Genomic DNA, 25,902 nt, shown 5'->3' on the forward strand with positions numbered 1-25,902 from the left:
TTTACTGATTCTGTCCACAAAGCATCACCACCTGGACATTGTGACTGCAAGGGAACTAATATAAAAACAATGCAAATCCCAGCACTAACAGGGTCAAACTACATCTATAAAATTAAAGTACAATGTAAACGAGTATCACCATAGCTAAAGGTAAAATTCAAACAGACTAGCAATGCTATAGCTAAACTATGTGTAAAATCAACTACAGATCAGCCTGAACATAACTAACCTCCATATAAACTTAGTCATGGGTAACTTCAAATGGTTCAGAGACTGAATAATAACCCAAAACCTACTGAAGAACCCATCAAGTTCTGCAGCCCTTTGTGTGACTAGGACAATGACCCTTCAAACCCATCTGATGTTATATTTTGTAGAGGGAAGACTGGCCTGCTTGAGTCTTCCAAAATCTTTGGAGGGCATACTGTTCTCACATCTGGTGATGGTGGGTTACCTATCTAATACATTGGATGTCTGACAGGAGGTGTAGGCAGCCTTCCTTTCTTAACTACAGGAAGCAGCAATCTAAAGGTAACTCCTTGTTGCTGCTACTCTGACTGACAATTAGTCCAAATTGCTTCTCCTAGCCCTCCAGGTCACATGGAGTAGGATCAGCCAATCTGGAAACCAGAACTGATACCCTGTGACCAATCTCAGCTGACCAATGTGAAACTCAAATGTGAAGAAAATAAATGCAAAATGTAGTGGGCATGTGTGTGTGTACGTGCACACGCACGCCTTCAGTGTCCCCAGTAGCAAAACATTTTTATATGCATTTTTTGGTGAAAAAACACAACACTTCAAATATTTGCTTCCATTTGGGCAATATTTGTGCAACTTTGGAAATAAGATTAATCTAAAAAGCTTTACAGTTATTTTGCCCATCTCTAGTCCCCAGTTCCTAAGAGCCTTTTGTCATATGTTAAAGTACAGCATGACCATGGGCATGTAACAGGCACCTTTGAATCCCTCTCTTAGCTGTACTAAGTACGCCAAGACTGTAGCTGAGCTCTGGCCCAATCTCTTAAAAATGTCAGGACTAGAATAGCAGGCAGAAAAAGTGTTAAGGAAAGATGATAAATGAAGCAATGATACTCCAGAGTTTTCCCAACATGCAAAATATAGAGCTCCTAGTTTGTCCTAACTAAGCCCTTTTTGTGAACAAAATCTAGCCATGAATCCATTCCGGGTTCTCTTGCGTAAGGGGATCAGACCGAGCCAGGTATTGAGGGCAATGATTGCTGACCTCACAGAAGATCAGCTGCTGCTGACAGTAGTGCAAAGCCACAATGTCCCAGAGAGAACTCTGCGGACAGTGCCTCAGGAGGAACAAGCCTTTCCAGAGTGCTCTGGGAGGCAGGATGAGTGCACCAGCCAGCTCCACAGGCCAGTGTAAAGAAAGAGAAAAGACAACACACCTTTCCCATCCCCACTTCCTTTGTGTCCCTCCCTGCCAATGGTAGGAGGCATAGGCACTGACTCCGTGGGTGCTCTGGGGCTGGAGCAATCACAGGGAAAAATTGTTGGGTGCTCCACACCCACCGGCAGCACTCCCTCCCCCGCATCTCCCCTCCTCTGCCTCCTTTCCTGAATGCAGCATCCCCGCTACTCCTCCCAATGCTTCCCACCGTGAAACAGCTGTTTCACAGCGTAACAAGCTGTGGGAGGGATGGGGGAGGAGGGAGAATGTGGCACACTCAGGGAAGGAGGCCAGGAAAAGGCGGGGCTGGGGTGGGGATTTGGGGAAGAGGTTGGAATGGGGGCAGGGCAGGGGTGGAGTCAGGGTGGGGCATCCACTGGTGCCAGCAGAAGTTGGTGCCTATGGTAGGAGGGAGAGTCCATACAATCCCCCCACATGTAAGGACCCTGACATTGTTTGGGGGAGCAGGAGGAAGAAGTGCCCTCTCTCCCACTTGGCACCCACACAATGGTCAGCAATAACCTACTGGTCCTAAGCAATGCCGGGTTTACAATGGCACCACTGGCGCCATGGAGCGAGGCCCATGCTCAGAAGGGGGCCCGGGCCTGCTCTCTTTGCACTGTGCCCTGAGACCCCGCCAGCCTGCTGGCTCCCCCTGCTCACTCACCACTTGCTCCTCTCAGCCAGCCTGCCGGCCAGCCGAGGGCTCCTCTCCACCCCCTGCCACCACCCACTTCTCTCTGCCTCCTGGCCGGACCCCAGTGCACCTCCGGCTCCTGGCAGTCTCTGCTTCCCACCACCTGTCTCCCTGGACTGAGCTGCCTGGGACTGGTGCAGAAGCCTGGCAACTCTCAGCCAGTTGTGCGGGGTGGGAGGCTTGGCTGGGCCCTTCCAGGCAAGTGGGCCCTGAGGGAGCCTGGCTGATCGCACCACTTCCAAGGGGCTGGAGTGATTCCCTGCCCTGGGACCAGCCCTGACTGCACTGGTGGCTTAGCCTGGCAGACACAGTTGCCTCCCAGAGGGCCAGTGAGTGCGGCCGGGAGGCAGGGCATGAGGGAGTGGGTCTCTGGAGGGCCTGGGGGTGGTGCTGGGCTGTGATGGGGCAGGTAAGATATGTCTGTGTTGGGGCACCAGGGAGTGGGGCGCTGGGCAGGTGTGGTGGGGCTGTGGGCAGAGGGGCACTGGGTAGGGGTGGTGGTGTGCAGGGCACTGTGCATTTGTGACAGGGTTGGGGGGGGGCACTGGGCATAGCAGGTCCAGGGGGGCTCTGTCCATAGGGAATCAGGGGTGAGTTTTGGTGGTGGGTGGGGGAGGGATGTGTGGTGCGGCCTGGGCCCACCCCTGAGGGGAAAGGGCATGATGGCAGCACAGGCCCAGGTGGGCGATTGTGTGTCTGGTGACTGCCTGTTTGTAAATAGTGCCCTCCCCCAGGCTGGGTGGAGTGGGGCCCCTGGCCAGCCCCTTGCTCTGGAGATCGCCCCCCTCCTCCATTGCACCCATGGGAGCCCACAAAAAGGTTAATCTGGCCATGCTCCTAAGTGTTTGAGAACACTATGCTCATTTTTACAGTTTATACACACCCTGTTTAAAGTGTTGATATTTAGTTGTGAGTAGCTACAGCTCTGTTTTCATTTTCAAGTCTGTGCTTGCTAACCTGAGTAATCTAAGTGCTTGTGTCTGAATTGTCATAGCAATTAGTACTCATTACAGTGCTGCTATTATGAATTTGGGCGTGGAACTATAGACATTGCCTCTAACAAGCTGATGTTGGCTCCTTGTGATGCAGAGGGGGCACTTCCTGTCATGGTTTAGAAAACATACAATTAGTACTGTAAATAAAAAAAACAGTCATGGTGAGTCATTCCTTCTGTGCAATGTTTCAAAGTCACTGTTGCAAGCATATTCGTATTCTACTGGAATTAAATTGTATAATGGAACTGGATTTCAGCAAAGTGTGAACTGCATGTAAACAGAAACATATGGGATGAAATCCTGGCCTCATCAAAGTCAATGGCAAAACTCCAATTGACTTCAGTGGTGCCAAGAATTCCACCACATCAATTTGTGTCTGTCAGAGTGAGCACTCACCCCCTGTAACTCAGTGTGAAACCACAGTTAAATTGCTGCCTCAGGTTCCCTTAGTGCAGGGGTTCTCAAACTGGAGGTGGGGACACCTAAGGGGGGGTCACAAGGTTAGTACATGGAGGGGAGGGGAGGGGAGGTCACAAGCTGTCAGCCTCCATCCCAAACCCTGCTTTGCCTTCAGCATTTATAATGGTTTTAAATATATAAAGAGGTGTTTTTAACTGGGGGGGGGGGGCAGCAGAGGGTCACACGCAGAGGCTTGCTATATGAGAGTGGTCACCAATTCAAAAGTTTTAGAACCACTGCCTTAGTGGGCATTCAATACATTCAGTGAGGTTGTATAAAGTGAAAAATACCCCTCCCAGGATCTAGTTTATTTAATCAATCATCCAGTATGATATGTAAACAAATCTTCTTATGCTATTCTGCAGTGAATTCCCAGGCTTCTCCACTGCCTGGAGCTCTGCAGTCTCTTCCCCTGTTGAAGGAGAGAATCTCTCTCTGTCTGGACAGCTCTGCTAACTCAAAGTATCTCTTGCCCTACCTGCCTGGAAACCTTCAGTCTCTCTGGGTTCTGGGGGTAGTTCCTCTCTCCAGGATCCTCTGTTTTCCAAAGAGCAAAACTGGGAGTGGCTTCCTACCCACCTCTCAGGTAAGCTTCCTCCCTGGGTTGCAGGCCCCCTGCCTGAGCTATCATTACCCATTATAAGGTCCAGGTGTTCATTAACTAACACAGAGCCACTTAGCTATTTACTATCCACAGGTGAATCTGGGATTGCACATGTTCCTTAGCAGAGCCTGTCACAGGAAGGCTGGGTGTTTGAGCCCTCAGAGGGCTAGCCTTTGTGACACTGTCCAAAAAAATTTATTTGAAAGTGATTTATTTCCTAGGCTGCAGAGAAGCCAATATTTTGCTCTGCTGGTGAACCTTACCCTTTTCTGTAAGGTACGTAGAAGACTTTGGACTGAAATAGTTTGGGGAACAGATACAGAATATTCCTCAACATATATTCACACACACCTTGTATATATAGGGGATGGAAGCTACACATGAAAATCCCATTTGAACAAGTGGAAGTCTCCCCAAAAAGTCTGTGCACACATAAGTGTGTGTTTGCAAAGTTGCCTGATAAGTAGAAGATACCATCTTTCAAATATCAACTGCACAAATTCTTCAGGGACACATTTTGAATGTAACAGCAAACAATAGATTTATGAGTAGGAAATGTTTTGCTTAATGGACATGAAGAAATAAAGGTGGCGTTCTGGTTTTTTTCTTTTTGTTAGGCTCCTCCCACTTCCTCTCTTGCCAAACAAAATGTGTAATTTACAGTGAGCTAAGGTAGTATGATTTGTTGCCTGTTACTCAGTACTCATGTTTTGGTACATGGTCCCAAAACACCCTTGGGCACAACCATCCATACAATAAGATACAGAGGCTTAAACCAATGCAATGTATTCAGAGTTGAAACCTATATTGTCCCTTGATGCTTGAAAAGTGAAATTACACCCAATTAGACCCACATTTTGGAAACCAAGGCACAACTCAGTCTAAATACTGCGCTGGTGAAGTCTGGGGAAAGAAACCCGATTTCAACATTTGTGGTCACTTTGAAATCTCGAGGTGCAGCATTGAACAAAAATTAACAAAACAATTGTTTCAGATTAGGCTCAAGGACTGGCACAAGGGTTAGGTCTTGTTTTTATTTTATCCAGATTGGTTTCTCTATCAATAACTACTGTTGTATGCTCATATGTCAAAATAAATGTTACTTTATCTAGCTCAGCAGGGCTCAACTGTTAACAGCCCCAAAGTCTCTTTTTCATTGAGAGACACCTAAGGATTCAACTTTGAAACATAAAAAATCCAAGTAAAAACAGGTTTATTGTAAAGCAAAATTATATGAAGATGGCTTGTGAAGTCAATAGGGCTAGTGATATGAATAAGGATTTCTCACATGAGTGAGGGTTTTGCAAATGTGGAGACCAGTAGAGTAGATAATAAACATAATTACTGTGCACTAAAACAACTTTCCTAAATTTAAGACATCGTGGCAGAATTTTGCACTTACACTACTCAGTGAACAGAGTAGATGAACATAGAGTTAACCCTATTTGTGTCTGTTTTCTTCTTTCTTTCAAATTGCTGTTTTTGCTTTTGGCAGTTGTCACCTCATTATCAAGATATCACATAAGGCCTTTGCTCAAAGCCCTAAAGAAGTGATATTTATGAAGGGTTATATAGACACAGATGGCTGAAAAGTCCTGGGTTGACTGTTGGTAGTCTTCAGTTATTCCTACCAACCTTTCACTTCTATCATACAGCAGCAGATTCTGAGAAGAGGAAAATGCACATATTAGGCAAGAGCTAACTAGAACTACTGATGTATGTCTCAATAACAATACTTATTGTTAAAATAGAAAAATATACTAGTGTCAAGTTCCCAATCCCAATCCTCAATCAGACAGAGGCCAGGGAAGGGCAAAGCAAGACAGAATTTTCTGTACAAATTAACAAAACAAAATCCACCCCTAGCAGCATGATCTAGGTGGATTTTTTAAAAGGACTCTTTTTCTAAGGCGATCATTGTTGCGGGGGAATCTTTAACCCGAAGCAAACAAAAGTAATTTCAAATCCCATTCACTCCCATCTTTCCATCTGCCAATGATTTTGTAATGCTAACATCTTAAGTCTTTGCTGCAGTAGAGGGCAATTGCACCTGCATTTCCCCTCAGTGGTCCAGCAAAGGCACCAGGTTCCTGGCTTCCAGCTCCCTAGCAGTTGCTTTTCTGGATAGAGATCCATGTCTCTCTCCCTTCTGACTGAGGTATTCCCAGGCTGCACAGTTCCCTGCCTTCACTGTGTATTTTCCCAGCACAGATGGGTTACCCAAGGACATCTCCTTGCTTTCTCTTCAGAGATTGATAACAGAATGACTGTCAACAGTTATAAGTTACCATGCAGCACTTCCTATGCCAGCCTACTTTATTCTTAAGGTAAAAATCATTACAGACAAAAATATATTAAAAACAGTAACACGACCTGCATGCTAGAATTAACCCCAACCCAAACATGGATTCTGGTAATCCCAGTCCCGTCCAATACTACTTGAAGGATTGGGGCCCTTCATGGACCATGGTTCCTGTCCATTTGTTGGATCAGGAAGAAGGCAAGAGAGAGTTTAAAACCAGAGTATTTATCCAAAAACTGTTTCTTTGTCTGTCAGTCCCTGAAGAATTTAGTCTGAACTAGTATATGCAAACCTTTCCAAGAGGGTGGGTTCTCTGGAGATGTTACAACCTGAGTGAATACACCTAATCACTCCCAGCCATTGTCCTGTTTACCCTTCCCATGGAAATACATACAGTTCCACAATTACATTTTTTACCCCAAAGTATTCACCTAGTTCAATAAAGTTTAATTTAATTCAATAAAGTTCATTAAAGATATTGCAGGAAATTGTCAGACTGTCACACAGCCCTGATCCAGCAAGATGTTCAAATGTGTACTTTAACTTTAAGTATGTGTACTTCCCATAAGTCAACGTGCGAGCACGTTTTCTGCAAATAGTTTTCCCATCAATGTTATGATATTACTCTACTCTGCTATAGAAAGATTATAGCACTAAAATCAGCAAGAAGAGGAAAGCTGTTATAAAATGTCACTAGAATAAACTGTACATATTTTCTTATCTCCCTTAGGCTCAGGCAGTGAAAAAAATATGTCAATCTATGTGTTGGTGTCATGTTTACAGAGAGTCAAGAGCTAGCTAAGCCATCTGGATCAAGGTTTCGTTATTTTTGGCTGGCCTTATGGAAAGACATCTTCAGCTTCCTCTCCTCCCTTCCAATGGCATGATGTGGTGGCAAGTCTTTCATAACAGAATGAAAAAATGGAAATCAAACTTATACTAATTTTATTGAACTTTAAACCCAGGCCTGGATGTGAGGAGGGGAGGGAGGTTGAGGGGGTAGGAAGAGAATAAATCCTGGTTTAAAGTGGTCTTTCTCTCTTGAAAGTGTGTATGTACGATAAAATATACTGAGACTGAGGGCTTAATCATGGCTTTGCCAAAAACCCTGAGCAAGGGGCAGCATGACGTCCTTGGAGAAGATTGGAAGGCAAATTGTAACTCTGAGGGATCCAGAAAAGAAGTGAAACTGCCATTGGCATTTGAGAGTTAAAAGGAGGTGAATGAGGAGAGCAGAGGGGAAAAAATGGAAAGAATATGAGGCAACAAAGATAATGATGAGTTTTATGAGAATGAACTAAGGAAATTAACCACTAGCAAGTGGGGGGGGGGGGGAGGGAAGAAGGGAGCAAAAGAAACAAAGGTATCTCAATCTGTATTTATTCGTCAGTGTAAATTTCCCATCTAAAAGGGAAAGATGCATCAGGACAGCCCCAGCTTCAAAATAACCATATAAATGAAGGAAGGTAACTATTCTGTCTCAGATCACTGCAGGACAAGGAGAACTATGTTCAGGAAATGGATTTTTTAACTAAATAGAATAAAAAAGTTATTAATTGATACAGTGGGTGAAGAAATGTGTCTTGGAATAGCACTAATTAATTCATTATTAATTGACCAACAGCAGTGGTAATGAAACGCACGTTCCTATTTAATTTGTTCTTAGGTTCAGCTAAGTTATTTTATGGAGTTGATGGGCCTGATTCCCCACTGTCTTGCACCCCGAGCAGTCATTTTCAGCAGCACACAGTAAGCACAAAACACTACCGTACCGGAATGGTAGCACTCACTTTACACTGGGCACGGGGCAGAGCAATGCCAACAGATAACCAGGCTCTGTGTTCCAAATAGGTGTTCCCCATTTTCTGCACTGTACTGCCACCCAGTGGGGTGTCTTCACAGCAAGAATAGAAAAGACTATTACAGCAGAGATTTAAATACAAGCGTTCTAAAAGTCAAAAGAGCTGATGGAGATTTGAATGTCCGATTCAGACACTGATTGTTTTCTATACAATCTGAATGATAAACAACTAAAATATTTAGCTTATTGTAGAAATTGTGACTGGTAATTTCTATTATTTTCAATACTTTTGCTTATAGTCACATACTTTAATAGGAAAGAAGAAAAAGAAATGTGAACTAGTACTAGATAAATAAAACATAGCCAGCATCCAATTATCGGTGCAAAGAAAAATAACTGCTGTGAAAATTGCAGATAAATTATTGTGGAACAAAATATGCCCTGGAGTATCTGTACTAGCTTAGTAGAGCTGTGCTCACACCAGGGCTGAATTTGGCTGTAACTAAATGGGGAGTATCCTCAGTCACATGGGACACTGAACATATGAGAGATGGAGATGTGGTGAGTGTGTGTTTGAGAGATAAGTTATTATGGGATGGGGCTTATTATTTGGTGGATTTTAGGGAGTGATATGCAGATAGCTGTCACTAGAGTTTTGGGGTAATAGGAATAAGCGGAAGAGAGTTAATTTTGAATAATTAACATAATAGAAAGTTGAATGCCAAAATGATGACAAAGTACACCTAAATAGTCGTGTGCGTGTGTATCTGTGCCAAGTGCATGAATGGAGATACTCCTTTCTAGAAACTAAACCATTTTTTCCTCCCTGCCTCAGAAATAGAATTGTGAAAAAAAAAATTCTGCTGTTGTTACTTTTTTGCATGCACCAGGTGCCATACACTTCCAAAATCTTTTTCTGGGGGAGATATAACTAGATCCATGCCATCTTAAAAGGGCCTATTCTTCTCCTCTGCAAATTCCCTACCCTGCATGAGCATTATTTCATATGCAACCATTGGAAATCATTCATTGTGGTGTGGGCAGGCTAAATGATATTACTCAGGACACTTTGCACCTGCCAGCCTGGTCTTGTGTATAAAATGGAAAATGTGTTCAGCTAAGTAAACCATATTTTGCTGTACCACCCAGTGTTGTGCTTACTGTTCAAATAGGATGACTTGTCAGGAAAAAGGAAAATAGTTTGGGAAAAGTGGTTATGTAATGACAAAACCCAGTGTAAACGTATCCTGGCTCAGGAGAATTTTCACTATGAGAAGCCAGAATCTGGCCACAAGGGAAAAGACATAGTCCTGCTTTGCTCACTTTGTGCTGCTCAGGAAGTGCAAAAAGAGCATAAACTGTCTGCATCTCCCCAGCTGGGGATTCCCCAATCAGGAGGAGTCTCCAATAGGTGGAGCTTCTATACCACCAGCCTCCACAGCAGAGGCCAGCTGTGAGGAAGTTGATTAATGCTCCCTGGTTCTCTGCCAGGCTCCCCCAGAGCTCTAGTCCCTAGCAAAGAGCTGCCTAGGGATCATGTGCCAGCTGGAGCTGTGCACTCAGGTGACATGGTGTTTGGTTTATATGGTGAAAAACTGAATAGCTTTATGGGTTTAAAAGATGAGTGACAGTCACATTATTATGAAATTGTGATGCAGACATGTCTAATGAGTGGGGGAACAGCATAGGTATCTAGGAACACAGTGACTTCCAGACTAGGTCAGACCAGTTGTCCCTCTAGACCAGTATTCTGTCTCTGACAGCAGCCAATACCAGAACCTTTACAAGAAAACATGAGAAACCATGCAGTGAGATGTGTATAGAATAATTTGTGTATTGGTAAAGTTCCTGTCTAAACCTTAGCAACTAATGGTAGCCTATGACCTGCACCAGCATGACGATTTATATACATGCTAACTCTTTTCTCCTGTTTACTATAGCTGTGGGTGGTCTTGTTTCTCATGTAAATATCTAATCTTTTTTTTTCTGAATCCTATTAAACTCTTGTTCTCAGAAATATCTCATGACAATGAGTTCCACAATTTAATTATGTATTGTGTAAAAAAAGAATTTCCTATTATGCGTTTTAAAATTGTTGCCTTTCGCTTCTTCTCATATAATGGGAAAAGGTAAACAGAAAGTCTAATTTATATTCTCTTACTATTTTGTATACCTCTTTCATCTCCCCTCTTATTTATCCCCTCTCTAAACTAAACCATCCCAGCCTGTACTCATCTTAGTACCTTGAGGCCCTGATCCCTGATTGGGGTACGTAGGTACTATTTAATGCTAATATTAATGATAAATAACTATGTGAGAGTAATCAATGAATACAAAACAAATTTACATCCAAATCAATAAGCTTTTAGGAGTGATTCCACTTTTACAAGTAAACATTAGTTTACTGGTTGTAGTATTACACTCTACAAAATGGTTCCTTTATGTTAGCTTAATCCAGAGTTTATGTATTTACACTAATGCATGCTTATAAATCTAGGCCCCTAACCTGCAAAGAGATGTGTATGTGATTACTCTTGTATGCTGTTCCATTGAGTTTAGTGGTGCTTTGCATAGGAGCAAGGGTCAATCTTTAAGATCTGATTGCTGGACTGTGGCCTCAGTTAATACTTCCTGACTACAGATAAAATTTTCAAAAGCACTAAAGTGACTTAGAAGCCCAAATCATAAGTTAGGATCTGTAGGAGTCTAAGTTTCAGGAAGTGAGCTTTAGCTCACGAAAGCTCATGCTAAAATAAATTTGTTAGTCTTTAAGGTGCCACAAGTACTCCTGTTTTTTTTAAAGTCCCACTGACTTTCAGTGAGACTTAGGCTATGTCTACACTGGCATGGGAAGTTGAGCTACGCTACGCAACTCCAGCTATGTGAATAACGTAGCTGGAGTCAACATACCTTAGATCATGTTACCATGTGGTCTGCAGTGCAGGGGTCAATGGGAGAAACTCTCCCATCGATTTACCTTACTTTTCTCATTGGGGATAGAGTACAGGGGTCAACTGGAGAGCAATCTGCTGTCGATTTAGTGGGTCTTCACTAGACCCGCTAAATTGACTGCCGATGGATTGATCTCAGAGCGCTGATCCCAGCTGCAGTGTAGACCTGCCCTTAGGGTTCTGAGTGCCTAAATTACCTTTTTTTTTAAATCCTTAATCTGCAGGTTATAGCAGAGAAACAAACATAGCTAAACAACTCTCACATAAAAAGAAAGAAACCTAAGACATACAAGTCAGAGTTGCTTCATCTAATCTCGAATGGCTCGAATTTAAGTTTTAAAATTTGGAATTTATTATACCAAATTTTCTTTAATATATTATATTTAATGAAAGTTTTTAATACGAGAAATACATATGTACAAGTACAAGAAACACAAACGTACTAAGACAATAAGGCACCAAGCCAATAGAGCACTCAAGCTTATGCTTAAGCTTTTCAGCACATTGGTTGTTTCAGCGAAGCACCAAGGTAGTTTTTTCAGCCTAGGAAAATATTTCTAGCTTTCCTCTTAGCGTGGAATAAAAAGTGTGTTCCTAGACAAGGATTTGTTAAGAGCCAGTTGGTTCTGGAAGAGAAACTGAGTGTATAATCTATCCCCACTAGATGTAGCTGTTGATACTTGAGAGAGTCATTTTCTTACCAGAACAGATTTTTTTCCCCCAGCAAGGTTTCAGGGATTGTGTGAGGGGCTCCATTATGTTCCTAAGTAAACCACCCAACCTGCATTTACCAGTCTCCCCTCCCAGTAAAAAACAAAACAGGCTGTCAAAAAGTAAAGCGCAAAACTTAAGCCTGACGTGAGTTCTCATGAATTAATTATGAAGTCCAATGCAATGGTGTCCCAAAATAAATTAGGATATACGTTTCTAGCTATCAGCCTGACATTGTAACTACAGTAGTGTAGTGCAGGTTTCTGTTGCAGCATCAGTGCATTTTACATGGCTAGGATGCAGCAGTAATCCGATCAGCTGCAATTGCCACAATACCAGACGGATCCCTAAAAATAGAAGCCCTATGGTAATCCATCTAGATAACTGAATTCAATGACTATCTGGCAACAAATCAGGAGATGTTTGCAGAACTGGATTTAAGTATGTCATGAAATTTTGTTTGCATTATAGACATCCACAAATGATCCAAGGTTCAGTACCACTCTTTTAACGGGAAATACATTTCTAAAAAAGGCTGATTTTGCCATATCACCTTTCAAGTTTTTCCCCCAATTAAGTCAACTATAGCAAAGATTAAAAACCTAATAGTGGTCCTCTGCTTTTTTGAATATATTTTGTTACAATTGCTTAATTCTTAGAATACATTTAAAAGTGTGACATTTCTTAGCAACAAATATGTTGTGAAGTACCAGTCTCTTTTTGTATCATTTAGCTATCAACCTCTTGATTCCTATGATGAAGTATATTTATATGTACATACATCTAGACTCATATGCTGCAGTGATGGATGGCAATATAAAACTCTGAAATTCACATGGAGAGAGAGACAGAATGAATGAGATGGTGGATAAATAATGCACTTTTTTTTTCATATGTTAAGGATGACCTGAGAATGGCAGAGTGAACCAAAGCCATGAGTTGATTCTAACAGACAGACATAAGAACTGCTATAAAGTAAAAGCTAACATACATTGCATTAATGCTGGATCATTGACAAGTATATAGTTGCTGGCATATCTCCAAATGTTTACTGTTGCATATGTCTGAAGATTGGCAGTTTTAGTTCAGTGGAAATCTTTTTTCCAGTTTTATTAGCAAGAAGGTGTGGTGCATTGGAGTGCTCCTAAAAGTGAATGAAATTCATTTACTGAGCCCAGTCACCTGACCTGAGTCAGGGTTGCAATGATTAATACCCCATCACATGATAGGGACCAATATCTATTAACTCCGGTTACTGTTACACAAACCCTGGGGCCATATTCTGTTCTCAGTTACACTTTTGCAACGACTTCAGTGGAATTGCAGGGGTATAAATTAAAACAGACCTTGGTTCCCAGAGTTTTGCTATGACAAACTCCAGATCTCAAAGTAAAATTCATCTCCAGACCACCTATATTAAACATGAGTTACACAAGTCCATCCGCAATCTCCCACTCCCTCTGTGATGCAGCAACACTCTCCAGCTGCCTAGCCGGGGAGTCGTACCATTGCATCTTCATCACCCTCTTCAAATTCTGCTGTTTTATTTACTATCCCCCACAGTCAGGACCTTTTAACTATCCCTCACTGATATCTGCCTCTTCTGCTGAGTACCCAGCCCCATGCAATACCCTGTGTGACTGCTGATATTATCCAGCTCCTGCTTTCACTAAGCTACCCTCGAGCATCTCAGTACTTACTCCTCCCTCACCACGAGCTCAGTTACTCCCTGTATCTCCATTCATCACAGGTCTGTCTGCTGAGATAACTGACTCACCTCATAGCTCATTTGATTGATTGCATGTCAGCTCATTGCTATTGATTCCCATTTATTGCTCCATTGCTGAATTGTAAATCACATTTATCTGCCACTCAGCCAGGGCTCTTAAGAAACCCCTTTTCTGCATCATAGCATCAACCCTCCACCTCCATTCCCCCTTCTGCCCTCACTGGTTCCATCTCCCCTTCTTGTTACTCACATCCACTACAGTTCCCACCAACTATACCTGCTCCTCTTCCTATCTCCATCTCAGTCGCCTCTCTGTTCCCACCAGCACAAATCCAAGATTCACACCCCGCTCCTTTGGTGACATCTGTGCCAATCCTGGCATTCTCTCTGACTGCACACTCTTCACCTCCCACGCCATTTTCCATTCCCGTCTCCACATCTTTGTTGCCCCCATTTCTAACCTCAGATCCATCCTCCTTCTTCCCCCTCTTCCTTTCTCCTGCTGTCTCTTGAGAAATGAGATGGGTGTTCCAAAGATCACAGTCACCAACAACCTCTTCATATCTTGTTCCCTCCAAGCCCTGGCTTCCAGAGACCTGGTTTATTGCATCTGACATTGCCTCACAGGACCCCTCTCTTAGTCTCTTATGCAGGCATATCCTTCTCTCACACTTTCTGCCCTGGCTCATTCTGTGATGTGGGTGTTGTGGTTCTCTTCCCCTACTCCTGTCTTCTAATAGATACTTACTTCTCCTTTCTTCTGTTTTGAACAGCACTGAAGCATCCAACCCTTCTCTCTTCTCCCCCTCCATACTGCTGTCATCTACCACTACACTCAGGTTCTCCCGCAGCCTTCCTCTCTAATCTTGACTCCTGGATCTCTCTCTTCCCTTCATCACAATCTCCCACACTTATCTTTGATGACTTCAGCTTCCATGCTGATGACATTCCAATTTCTTAGCCACAAGCCTCCTCTGTCTCATCGCCTCATTCAACCTGCAGCTCTGGTGAAGTTCACCTACTCACCCAAAAGGCTGTTCACTTGATGTGGTCTTCACCAATCTTTCTGACCTGTCCTTTGCTGAGTTCTCCTGCTCTGACCGTCCCTTGCTCTCTCTCAGCATCACCCATCTTCCCTCTTGCCCTGTGACCCAGCTCTTCTATGACTTTCAGTCCATCAATACTGATGACTTCTTTTCTGATCTCAGCCCCTTCCTCTCTTCCTTTCCTTCCACTGATATGGTTGTTGATTTTCTCCATGTTTCACCTCTACCTTAGATTCTTTGGCCCTTCTGATTCATTGCAATGTTGCCCATGCCAATCCTGAGGACACCCCTAATATCCACTTCTTTGTTCCTGCTTTCAAGCTGTACAATCTCTCTGGCAGAAGCCTCTCAGGCTGACTTCCTCTGCTACAAATTCATTCTCTTCTCCTTCAGTTCTGCCAGCTTCCTAGCTAAACAACTCTATTTCTCCATGTAACAGTGGCGAGACTCACCCCTGTGTCATCTCCTGCTGGTATCCTGGGAATTAGCTCTTTTTCCAGCCTTGGAGCACCCTCTACAGGCCAACATCTCACTGCCGCTGGGCCCCCGTGTCCCTCCCAGACCCCAGTGTCCCATTATCTTGGGTGCTGCCCCCAGCAGTAACCCTTCACTCTCAGGGTCTCCCCTCCCTGGGGAACCCCAACCCCCTAATCCCACCTTGCCTCAGCCAGTGGTTACTGCCAGTCAGCAATGAGCCCCTGCTCCCTGGGGCAGACTTCAGTATAAGAACCAGTCATCACAGGCAAGGGTGTAGGATCTGCTGTCTTCCTCTACCACCCAGTACCTCAGGGATGGGCCTAGGGCCAGGCCCTGCGGCCTGGGGAGTCAGCAGCCTGGAGCTCCCCTGCTCCTCTGACCTTTCCCCCAGCCCTGTTTCCCATAGACAGCCAGGCCCTGCTCCCTCCAAGACTGGAGAGAGAAGCTATCTAGTGCTAAGCTAGTAGCCCTTTTATAAGGACTTGCTGTGCTCTGTTTGGGGCATGGCCCCAGCTGTGCCTGCTTTCCTAATCAGCCTGGATTGTTCCTTACAGCCCCAGCCCTCTTCCAGGGCTGGCCTTAACCCTGTCAGGGCCAGAGCAGGTAACCACCCCGCTACACTCCACTTAACGCCTTCGAGGAGCAGTGGGCGCTGTCCGGGGTTCTCTGCTCGGTGTTTTCCCCGTCAGGCTCCCTTCTTTTGACCATCTGACCACACTCCTGTCCCTGTTCTTTTATTAGTTGTCCCCCAAACTCAGTTGGGTTTTGAGGTCCTGTAGATCCTCCCCTTAGGCTGAGGGGAGGATCCTTTAGCAGTGGGCGGGCTTCCTTCCGCCCACTTCCTGGAACCCAATAGGTACACTCCACTTAACTGTTTCTATGCCCCAATTCCAGTTACCATTTTGCCAGCTCTGACTTATTCCTCAAACCTCTCACCTCCACTTCTGTCTGCACAGGATCTTGCCAATCTATTCAAAGAGAAAAGTTACCAAAGATGATATAACCTTCCTTCTCCCCTCAGCTTGCATACCCTTCCCCAACTCCCTGCCTTCCTTAACAGATACAGAAGTTTCTCATCTGCTCTCCTTTAGTCCCAGTGACCTCCATCCCTTTTGTTATGTCCATTCTCATCCCCTCCTTTACCTTCCTCCTTAACCTCTCACTCTTTTCATGCTCTTTCCTCTCCCAGTACAAACTTGATTTATTCTCTCCCATTTTAACAAAATCCCACCCTGATCGCACTTGTCTCTCCAACTACTGACACAGCTCCCTTCTGTCTCTTGAACATGCTCCTTACAGTTGTTCTCTGGAGTTCTTCTACTCCAATTCCCACCCCCATCTTCTCCAATATGGCTCCCATCTGGTTAGAAAATTAAATACTAAGATGGGTGAACCAGAGTATCTGGCATTAAATGAGGGTATTGAATTCACAGGCATCACAGAAACTTGGTGGAATAAGGACAAGGGTGGAGTAATACCAGGGTACAAAATATATAGGAATGACAGAGTAGGTCACACTGATGGAGGAGTGGCACTAAATGTGAAAGAATGCATAGACTCAAATAAAGTCAAAATCTTAAATGAATCTAACTGTACCATAGAATCTGTCTGGATAGAAATTCCACACTTGAACAATGAAAGTATAGCAGTTGGAATATACTATTGACAACCTGACCAGGGTGGCGACTTTGATTGTGGAATGCTCAGAAGGATTAAAGAGACTACAAAAGCTGAAAATGCAATAATAATGGGAGATTTCAACTATCCTCATATTGACTGAGGGATGCAGAGATAAAATTTCTAGACACATTAAATGCTTGGAGCAGCTTGTCCTGGAACCCACAAGGGGAGAGGTAATTCCTGACTTAGTAGAACAGAGGATCTGGTGCAACAGATGAATATAGCTGAACCGGTTGGTAATAGTGACTATAATGAAATTAAATTTAACATCTTTGTATGGGGTAAAATGGCAAAGAAACCCACCACAATAACATTTAACTTAAAAAGGTGGAACTAGACAAAAATGAAGCAGCTAGTTAAATGGAAATGAAAAGGAATACTCACAAGGGTAAAATGCCTGCAAGCTATTTACAGATTATTTAAAAACATCATAAAAGAGGCTCAAAGTAAATGTATACACCAAACTATATATATATATATATATATATATATATATATATATATATATATATAGGAAGAGGACCAAAAATGACACCATAGCTAAAAAGCAGAGTAAAAAGTTGTTAGGGGCAAAAAAGCATCCTTTAAAAATTGAAATCAAATCCTAGTTAGGAAAATAGAAAATAAAATAAACTCAGCAAGTCAAATGTAAAAGTAAAATAAGGCAGGCCAAGAAAGAATTTGTAAAGCAACTAGTGAAGGACACAAGAACTAAGAGCAATTTTTTTTAAGTACATCAGAAACAGGAAGTCTGCAAAACAGTTAGTGGGGCCACTGGACAATCAAGGTGCTAAATGAGCACTCAAGGAAGACAAGGCCATTGCAGAGAAGCTAAATGAATTCTTTGCATAAGTCATCTCTGCAGAGGATGTGAAGACGGTTCCCATACCGGAGCCATTTTTTTTTAGGCGACAAATCTGAGGAACTGTCCCAAGTTGAGGTATTAATAGAGGAGATTTTGGATCAAATTAATAAATTAAACAGTAATAAAACACCAGGACCAGCTGGTATCCACCCAAGAGTTCTGAAGGAACTCAAATATGAAATTGCAGAACTACTAAGTATGGTATGTATCACTTAAATCACCCTCTCAACCAGAAGACTGAGGGTAGCTAAAGAAAGCCTTTTTGCCTCTTCTTGCCTACTTTTAAAAAAAGGCTCAAGAGGTGATCTTGGCAATTACAGGTTAGTAAGCCTAACTTCAGTACAAGACAAACTGTTTGAAACTATAATGAAGAACAAAATTATCAGACACCAATTAATACAATATGTTGGGGAAGAGTCAGCATAACTGTTATAAAGGTGAGGGTGTCAACAAACGTGGAAAAGGGTGATCCAGTCAATAGAATGTACTTAGACTTTCAGAAAGCCTTTGACATGGTTCCTCACCAAAGGCTCTGAAGCAAAGTAAGCAGTCATGGGATAAGAAGGAAGGTCCTCTCATGGATCAGTAACTGGTTAAGAAATATGATACAAAGGGTAGGAATAAATGGTCAGTTTTCACAGTTGAGAGAGGTAAATAGTGGAGTCACCCAAGGATCTCTACTGGAGCTGTGTTCATCATATTCATAAATGATCTAAAAGGAATGAAAGGTGAGGTGGGAAAATTTTCGGACAATACTAAATTATTCAAGATAGTTAAATCCAAAGCTGACTGCAAAGACTTACAAAGGAATCTCAGTAAATTGGGTGACTGGGAGACAAAATGGCAGGTGAAATTCAATGTTGATAAGTGCAAAATGCACCTTGGCAAACATGATCCCAACTATAGATACAAATTGATAGGGTCTAAATTAGCTGTTACCACTCAAGGAAGAGAACTTGGAGTCATCATAGATAGTTCCCTGAAAACATTTGCTCAATATGCAGTGGCAGACAAAAAAGCTAACAGAATGTTAGGAACCCTTAGGAAAGGGAGAGATAATAAGATAGAAACTATCATAATGCCATTATATAAATCCCTGGTATGCCCACATCTTGAAGACTGTGCAGTTCTGCTCACCTCATCTCAAAACAGATATATTATAATTGGAAGAGGTGCAGAGAAGAGCAACAAAAATGATTAAGGGTATGAAGTACCTACCATATGAGGAGTGATTAAAAAGACTGGGACTTTTCACCTTAGAAAAGAGATGATTAAGGCTGGATCTGATAGAGGTCTAGAAAATCATGAATGGTGTGGAGAAACTGAATAGGGAAATATTATTCACCCCTTCACATACCACAAGAACTAGAGGTCTGATGAACTTCATAGGCAGGAAGTTTAAAACAAAGAAAAGGAAGTGCTTCAAAGAACCACAAGCTAAATATGAGTCAACAGTGTGATGCTGTTGCAAAAAAAGCAAACGTGATTCTGGGATGCATTAACAGGTGTGTTGTGAGCAAGACACAAGATGTCATTCTTCCACTCTACTCTGCGCTAATTAGGCATCAACTGGAGTATTGTGTCCAGTTCTGGGCACCGCATTTCAAGAAAGTTGTGGAGAAATTGGATAGGGTCCAGAGAAGAGCAACAAGAATGATTAAAGGTCTTGAGAACATGACCTATGAAGGAAGGCTGAAAGAAAGGGTCCTACTGATTCCCTCATCTAACTTTCTGTGAGTTCCACAGGGCTTCTTGCTTGGTCCCTTTCTCTTCTCTCTTTGTCACTGTTCAATCTCATTTACAAATATACCTTACATGTCATCTCTGTAGTGACAGCTAATAATTTCCCTACTTAATCTGTACCTGTCTCCTTCAGTCCAAACTAAAATCTCAGTCTGTCTCTCTGATATCTTTTTGGGAATGTCCAGCCCTCAGCTTAACCTTAAATCTTAACTTTTCCCTCCAAACCCTCCCGTCTCACCTTTCTCAATCACCGTGGACACCATCACTGTCCTCCCTGTCACTGAGGCATCATTTTGGACTCAGTCTTGCCCATTCTTTCTGCACAACATCTCTAAAATGCAGCCTGTCCTGCCCATCCACACAGCTAAAACTCTTGCCCATTCACATATCATCTCGCTGCAACATCCTCTGCACTGACTTTGACAAATGCTGTCTTGCCCCAGTCACATCCATTCAGAATGCTACTACAGAGGTAATATTCCTAATTCATTGCTTTGACCATGTCATTCCTTCTTTGTATCCTTTTGCTGGATCCCCTTTCTCCATTGCATCAGGCATAAGCTACTTGTCTTCACTTTCAAGACCCTTCATGTCCTACCTGTCATCTCTCATTCACCATCAAGATGTTGATTCCAAGTGGCCAACCATGGCAGCCTTCTTTACCCACTTGTTATATTTTCACCCAAGCACTTCCATGCTTTCTTCCACACTGCCCTCCCTGCTTGGGAGGAGTTCCCTCTAAATATTCACAAAGATACCTCACTGTCTTCTTTCAAATCTCTCCTTACAATTCTCCTTTGCTATGATGCCTACAAAAAAAAACCCTGACAATGGTTAGACAGCTGGTGCGCTGAGAGTCCCCAGACTATCATGCTGACTAATATTGTCTCATTGTTTCCTTGCACTCTCCCTCCAGTCAGTCTGTATCCATCTGTTGTCTCATAGATTTTGTGGTAATACTTAGATTGCAGGTTCTTTGGGGCAATGACCATCATTTTGTTCTATGTCTGTGCAGCACCTAGCACCATGGGGTGCTAGTCCATGACTGGGGCTCCTATACACTACTACAATACAAATAATAATCCACAGTGTCTGTCTACAATCATCAATTGACAAAGATTCCTAAAAAAACTTGGTTCAGGTTTGCAACAAACTATGAGCAGTGAGTTTTGTTTGATTTCAGGTTTTGTTATGAAAAATGTACACAGCTAACACTTGCGTGGTACCCATGACAGACAGACAGATAGGAATGATACTGCATACATAAGCTTGCATGCATTTGAATTTTTATTCTTTAAATCATTTTATCTTGCTTTACTTTTATTTTTTCCTCTTGCTGATTTCTGCCTTGGATTGGCATATTCCTTCTTCTAAGGCACATTCAGGATGAGTGAGCCACACAAAAGAAGTAACCAGAGCTGACTAAACAAGATGTAATGTATCAGAAACAGGGATTTGGCTCTATTTTTCTAAAACATTTTTTGTGTAGGGGCAAATACAGTGAGGGGTGCATTTTCAAAGAGTGACCTCCATTTCTGGGCAAGCAATCCCCAGTGGGTTTGGAGTGATATGAATCCTTGAGTCCAATGTGTTTTTATGCAGGCAAATTCTAACTCCCCACAGATGTTAAATTAAACACATACAATTGGAATGTTTAGCAGATATTTGCACCTGAAAAGTGTGGGTACAGTTATGTGCATGAACAATTTTGCATCTGCACACATGGAGGCCTGGTTGAAAATTGCCCTTGAAACATGCTAGATTGTCAACTTTTGAACCATTCTGGAAGCTGGGATCCCTGCGATGTATGAATGCCACAGCCATACCTTTCTCCCAGTCACAGTCCCTGTTCAGGTGGGGCAGAGTGGGTAACATTTTCTCTACTATTTCCTTTGCTGTATCAGATTTGTGGACGAACTGAGGCCTACATTTTTGACACCTTTTATTGACACTAAATTCATTTTCAAATATTTAAATGGAAAAGTTGATGAGCTTACATTAAGGAATAGTCATTTGTGGTGAAATCTGGTCCTATGCAGCAGTCAAGTACTAGGCTTCCTGCACTACATTTTGTAAATGGCCTGCTCAGTGCAACAAAAATAAGTCTACCCACAGGACTTCCGGCTGGGAACTCGCTATTTTATTTAACTGCATCACAACAGAATGAGGGGGGAACTCCCACTAACTAAACAGGAGGTAAGGGAGGGGCTGGAGCATGGCTCCTTCCCATAATACTCTGAGTAATCCAGTTTACTCTGTCATGACCACTTTATTACGCTACTTAAGTCTCATTAAATCTTTATGGAGTGAGCTACAGTGGTAGTAAAAAAAAAAAGAGAAGAAAACATGCACCACTGACATGATGTGAATTTGAGGCTCCTTCAGAGCAGGTACCATCTATTCAGATTTAGTTGGGATTTGTGTCTGCTCCTTTTGTAAAGGAGGGCTTAACTGGGACTTCCTGTGTATACACAGGGTTTATGTGAAACTTAAGTGGTGCATAGTCCTTATGCTGGACCTCTAAACAGGAATGAAATTTACCCTTGCAGATCTCCATTGGAAAAAAAAATATTTTTTTCTTAATATCAATAAAATTATTTCAGGTTCTTCTGGCTTTTTCAAGAAACTTGTTTCACTGAAACGTGTTTATTCAATCTTTTAACAGCACAGTAGCTTTGCTTCTTGAGCTGGTTGAGTAACGAAAAACAGATTCTTGTGATTTGTAAATAAACAACTCAAATTCAGTTTGCTGCTCTTTGGGAGGTCACACACTATTTATTCTTTGTGATTATTCAGAGAATAGTGTTTGCACTGGCAAATGTAATGAATTTGTACTGGAAATGTGTACTTGCTTGTTGATTGCACTATTATCACTTATTCATCATTCACCATTCGCAATTCTCCTGTTAAAATTCAGTCATGCAATCTGGGAACAGAAGTAATAATAGATGATCAGTCATAGACCTTGAATATTGAATAAGTGTGGTTAAAAGTTTGTGAATCATCTGCATCATGAAAATTATTTGCCTAACTATTCAGTGCATACTTAAAAAAAAAGATTACATTAGCAGAAATCTGGAGTGGCCTATGAATAATTTGTGAGCCAAAAAAAAATCTAAATTCGTCAATTTTTTGACAAATATTATTTAACCAGGTTAATTTATTTCCCACGTTCAGTTCTCCCAACTCTCACACTGAGCGCGCTGATCTTCCTTTCCTTTCCTTTTGTTCTCCAATCCCTTATTTGCCCTTCTTTTATTCTCTGATGCAACCTTGGTCTTTAGTGTCATCAGTGCTTAACTAACCCCATTGACCCAACTTTCTCTTTCAGAGACAGCCACATGAGCTAGGATATTAAAAGGAGCCTAAGAGCTTGACACCCAGCTCCCACTGAATTGAAGTGGGAATGGGGCGCTTAATGTCTTTAGATTCTTTTGTAAAGCCTAGCTGTGGGGCAGAAGCTCCTATCACCACCGAGGTCTAGAGTCTGATCTCTGGGAGGAAACACAGACTTTCAGATGGCTGCTGCAGTAGCAGCAGCAGATAGGAGGAATTCACCACATGCTCACCCCCAAGTATCCAAGATGAGACTCCAGCAGCCACCCAATCCCTCCAAGTCAGACAGGTGGGGCAGCAACTTCCTCCATTTTGCAAGGGTCCAATGCCTGGGAGGTGAAACACTCTCTGGTGGCACATCCTCATAACCCCCATTGCCTTTCAGACATCGGCTCATTTCTGCAGGATGAGGGAATGAGCATTTGGACTGAGGGATATAGAAGATCCTTTAAAAGACACTATGGGGTTGCTGGGTGAAGGGAGGTCAGGCATGGGAGCTTTTATACATTCCCTTGTCTCCTCACTTCTTTTTTTGTACTTTGGTTTGCTCCTATTGTACCAGTATTATCCATCAACTATAACATACTAATATTTGGAAATAGCACCACACCCTGCCATCCTTATCCAGTTTTTGCATAGGAAAACTTAAATTGAAATCAGTGTAGACTAAGTAAAAGCTGACTGGTTTGGTAACTATGAGCTTGGACCATGAAGTTTCAAAAGAGAAATAATTTGGGTGTTATATTAAAAAAAATCTGACAGACTCTTAAATGCAATAGAGCTGCTGAACACTGTGTGATTAAATGCTTCACTGTGCTTAGGCAATTGTCCACAACCCTTTCTTTCCACAATCTTTCTTTCAATGGGCCCTGGTCCTAAGGCCTGAGCACTCGCAGCTTCCCTTAAAGTCAATGAAAGTTGTGGGAGCAAACTGCCCCTTTGAATCAGGCCCTGATGTCACAATCCATTGACAATCCAATAACTGACAAAATACAAAGAAAACAAACTATTCCTTAGCTAGCAAGTCTTTATGGTGGGATCCTCACCCCTGCTCCACCCACTTTATGCTAGGCAAAAGAGCCAGAGCGGGGTAAAGTGTTCAAAAAACCCTACTTCCATGTTGGGGAGGATGCCCTAGTGCAGGAATTGAGGTAGACAGCCATAAGGCTGTTTTCCAAGGACCCCCTCATAAGCCCTGGGAGAGGGATGTGTCAGAGGTAAGGCTGCAGCAATTCCTGTCAGTGCTGCAGCCCATTGGGCAGCCTGGGGGGAGGCTGTTGTAATTTAGACATCCTCTTAGGACTGTATAATTACACTGGAGGCTTCTTCAGGATGCGGAACAGCCTAGAATTGGGAAAGCACAGGCATGGCTTAAAGCCATCAAAGCCCCTGCTTCCCTTGAGCTGTGAGTTTGGAGTGGCATAGAATGTCATTTTATATGTTTGTTGTATAGTGAGTGGGGTATAAAGACAAGTACAATAGATGCTTACAAGTTTGCTATATAATTTCAATAAAGTCTTAATTGGCTGATTTGCACGTTTTCATCAGATTCTTGCAAATGCAGTCAAACCAAGCCACTACAACTTGAAAGTTTTAGCAATGACTCAGTCACTTTATTTAAAAAACAAAGTCATCCACTTTATGCTAAGTGGACTTTAACTTAATCGAAGCTCATTCAAATCCCCATTTTTGCTTGGTGAAGTGCATTTTGGAATCCAAAAAGCATTGTCAGTTGTTATGATAAAACAATTCTGAAGTTAAATCAGTTGCTGCAAGACACCTGCACTTACTTCAGAAGAGAAATGTGAATATAACACATTAACATTCTTGCATTGTTTTAAACTTGGTCTGTTTTCACTCTGACTGGAAAGGGAGCAAAAACGACCATGTCTTCTTGTCTACTGTCTTTAGGTAGAACAAGATGGTTCTGACCCAGTTCAATACAAGTATTTTTCTGCTTTCTTTTTCCTGTCTTCTTCAGTAAGGGTGGAATTAATTTAAAACCTAGGTAATTTTGTTTTGGGATTCTAGCTATTACAATAAGACATATAAATACATAAATAATAATAAATGTTATTAATAACATGGATAAGCCTGAAACCCTGCTCTAACCCAATGGTTGTTAATTCAGCCTGTGTAATGGAGTAGTGGTCACATCCCCTCCAGAGTGCTTGCAAGGTGGGTTAGGATTCTTGGATGCATATAAATGGATCAAAGTCAACACCTTGAATTGCAACTGGAAACAAATAGGAAGCATGGAAAGACACTGGAGAATTACTATGATAGGCTCCCTGTTGCTACTGCTGCTCAACAGAAGGGTAGCTACATTCAGCATTATAGCTTTCAAATGGTCTTTGAGAATATCTCCACGTAGAAGTGCATTGCAATGATTCACTCTAAAAGTCACAAAGACATACATACCATGATGAGGTCTAATCCCAAAGAAGAGCTAGAAAACACCTTGTCAGACACAGATAAATAAAGGTGTTCTTGATCGTCAACACCAGTTGGGATTCTTCAAAGAGTCACAAATGGTGAGGCTGGTCTAAACTCTTCAAGAAAGGTGGTAGGAATTTACCCTGACATACACTCAAGATCCTTCAATGATGTGGACTTCTCTGCATGGATCCAGCTGCATATACACATCTAGTATAAGTAGTTTACATCCCACAGAAGACAGTGAAAGTTAAATAAAATGAAGAATATTTGCATCTTTTAATTCTAGTTTGTTTTATTATGCTTTGAACATTCCAAAATGAAGACTACTACCCAATATCACAACTCTTACAGATGAAACTACTGTATATATGAATGAGTTTAATAATCCATTCCTGGGTTCATAGACCCAAGATCCTTACAGAAGGGTCACATAAATGGACCTGATCTTCAGTGCATTCAGTCTCCTGTGAATAGGGTTGCCAACTTTCTAATCACACAAAACCAAACACCCCTGCCCTGATCCTGCCCCCCCTTCTCCAGGGGGTTGGGGTGTGGGAGGGGGTATGGGCTCTGGGGTGGGGCCGGGGATAAGGGGGTTGGGGTGTGGGAGGGGACTCCGGGATGTGGCAGGGGTTGGGGTGCAGGGA

At 42.5% G+C, this 25,902-nt stretch overlaps 1 protein-coding gene across 1 annotated transcript in view; it reads right to left on the reverse strand.

Moving 5' to 3' along the window:
- LOC123373224 overlaps positions 1-4,168 on the reverse strand; it is a 101,862-nt gene extending 97,694 nt beyond the window's left edge. The window contains exon 1 of the mRNA XM_045022092.1: positions 4,151-4,168. The gene's annotated coding sequence lies outside the window, so the exon portion shown is untranslated. The remainder of the gene's footprint in view (positions 1-4,150) is intronic.
- Between the last annotated feature and the right edge of the window lie 21,734 nt (positions 4,169-25,902).

The sequence above is a fragment of the Mauremys mutica genome, chromosome 6 (genome assembly GCF_020497125.1).
Source record: "Mauremys mutica isolate MM-2020 ecotype Southern chromosome 6, ASM2049712v1, whole genome shotgun sequence".
In the NCBI taxonomy this organism is placed as follows: Eukaryota; Metazoa; Chordata; order Testudines; family Geoemydidae; genus Mauremys; species Mauremys mutica.